General features: G+C 36.3%; 1 pseudogene; it reads left to right on the top strand.

Moving 5' to 3' along the window:
- Positions 1 to 500: 500 nt before the first annotated feature.
- Positions 501 to 986, top strand: LOC107134983 (annotated as a pseudogene).
- Positions 987 to 2,744: the final 1,758 nt, after the last annotated feature.

Below are 2,744 nucleotides of genomic sequence, written 5' to 3'. Positions count from 1 at the left end.
TATATATATATAGTGTGTGTGACTATATATATATATATATATACACACACACACACCTGAGATCTAAATATGTTTGTCTGAGTTTATCTGTTATGTAAAAGTTTGTAAAAATGAAAGTTATCTAGGTTTAATACAGGCAAAATGACCAGTTAAGTACTCTCCTTTATACATTGTATATGACATAAAAAGGGCTACATTGCTACTTAAAAACCTGGTGTGTATGTATTTCATTAGTATAAAAATGAGTTACATCAGATAAAAAGTCTATTTCTGATCATCAACACTCTTTCCTAAACATGTAAGAAAGTTATAGGTATTTTTGAAAGAAAATAAGAGCCTGGTTTGTTTGAATATTGACAATATGGAACATGCAGACATTTTGCCAACTTTTCCACATACACAAAACAAATATTAAAATCTCTCTTAATACCAGTGTCTCCTGCAATGTTGCTTACAGCTGCCTTAGCACTCCTTGGGGTGTGACTGGCATGCTCCTATAGCACATTATAGCAACAAATGTTGTGTGCTTGCTGAAGGGTGATGCCCAATGCAGGGCACCCTCCACTACAAATAGAAGGCAAATAAAGTTGTGGTTTCAAGATGCATTACAGGATTGGCTGAGGGCCAGCATGGATTCCACATCCATCAGTTTGGAGATAAATGTAGTGAGGACCTACAATGTACAAGTTTGTACCTCTACAAGTGTAGGTCCTCACTTCAATCATCAATCCAAAAAACATGATGGGCCAACAGATGAAGAAAAGCACATGGGAGACCTGGGCAATGTGACTACTGACAAACATGATGGGGCCAATGGGTCCATTTCAGATTCTTTGTTCTCACTCTCGAGAGAGCCACATAATGGCCACATAATGGTGGTCCATGAAAAAACAGATGACTTGTGCAAGATTAGAAATGAAGAAAGTACAAAGACAAGAAATCCTGGAAGTTGTCTGGATTGTGGTGTAATTGGAATTGCACAGTAAACATACACTTCCATGTGGTCTGAGTCCCAATTATTCATCTGTTATTCCACTAGCTGTAGAAATTTAACTTGAGGTAATATTATTCTTCCCTAGTGCCCCCTGCCTTCTTGTGAATTAGCATCCAAATATTAGAGAAACTATCTGGCTTTTGGTTTTGTGGGCTTGGCTTATTTTGCTTAGCATGAAATTCTCTAGCTCCAAATTATGGCAAATGCCATAATTTCACTCTTCTTTAAAGCTGAATCATATTCCATTCAGTATATATACCACACTTTATTTATCAATTCATCTATTGAGGGACTCCTTGGTTGGCTCCATAGTCTAACTATTGTGAATTGAGCTGCTATAAAGGTCGATGTGGTTGCAATTCTGTAGTATGCTCATTTTATCTCCTTTGGGTGTAAACCAAGGAGTGGGTTAGCTGGTTCAAATGGTGGTTCCATTCCCAATTTTCTGAGGACTCTCCATACTGCTTTTCATGGTGGTTGCACCAATTTGAAGTCCCACCAGAAATGTATGAGTGTATCTTTTTCACCACATCCTCACCAATATTTACTGTTGCCTGTATTCTTGCTGACTGCCATTCTGACAGGAGTGAGATCAAATCTTAGAGTAGTTTTGATTTGCATTTCTCAAAATGTGTAATGTTGAACACTTTTTCATACATTTGTTGATCAATTGAATTTCTTCTTCTGTGAATTGCATGATCAGTTCCTTAGCTCGTGTATTGATTGGGTTATTATTATTATTTTTTTGGTGTTAAGGTTTTTGAGTTCTTTATATATCCTAGAGATTAATGCTTTATCTGAGGTGCATGTGGTAAAGATTTTCTCGCAATCTATAGGCTCTCTTCTCACTTTATTGTTTCCTTTGCTGATAATAACCTTTTTAATTTAAATGCACCCCACTTGTTGATTCTTGATTTTACTTCTTGAGCTTTAGGAATCTTGTTAAGGAAGTCAGATCCTCAGCTGATGTGGTGAAGATTTGAGCATATTTTTTATTCTTAGGCACAGGGTCTCTGTTCTAGTGTCTAAGTCTTTGATCCACTTTGAATTGTTTTTTGGTGCAGGGTGAGAGAGGGAGGTTTAATTTCATTTTGCTACATATGGATTTCCAGTTTTGCCACCACCATTTGTTGAATAGGCTATCTTTTCTCCAGTGAATGTTTTTGGCACCCTTGTCTAATATAAATGTATTTATGTGGGTTTGTCTCTGTGTCTTCTATTATGTAACATTGGTCTACAAGTCTATTTTGGTGCCAATACCATGCCATTTTTGACACTATAGCTCTGTAGTATAGTTTAAGGTCTGATACTGTGATGTTTACTGCTTCAATTTTCTTGCTAAGGATTGCTTTAGCTATTCTGGGTCTCTTATTTTTCCAAATAAATTTCATGATTGCTTTTTCTATTTCTAAGAAGAATGTCATTGGAATTTTAATAGAAATTGCATTAAATCTGTATAACACTTTTGGTAGTATAGCCATTTTGTCAATATTAATTTTGCCTTGCCAGGAGCATGGGAGATATTTCAATCTTCTTAGATTTTCTTCAATTTCTCTCTTTAGTGTTCTATAGTTTTCATCGTAGAGGCCTTTCACTTCTTATGTTAGATTCATTCCCAGGTATTGGGAAATGAGGGAGAGGATGTGGGGATAGGAAATATAGTAGAATGAAACAGACATTATTACTTATGTGTGTGTGTGTGTGTGTGTGTGTGTGTAAAGGTTGGCAGGAGCACACTGTGAGCCAACCA

This window comes from Marmota marmota, unplaced genomic scaffold, assembly GCF_001458135.2.
Source record: "Marmota marmota marmota unplaced genomic scaffold, marMar, whole genome shotgun sequence".
Taxonomy (NCBI): domain Eukaryota; kingdom Metazoa; phylum Chordata; class Mammalia; order Rodentia; family Sciuridae; genus Marmota; species Marmota marmota.
This window is presented reverse-complemented; position numbering and strand designations above follow the sequence as displayed.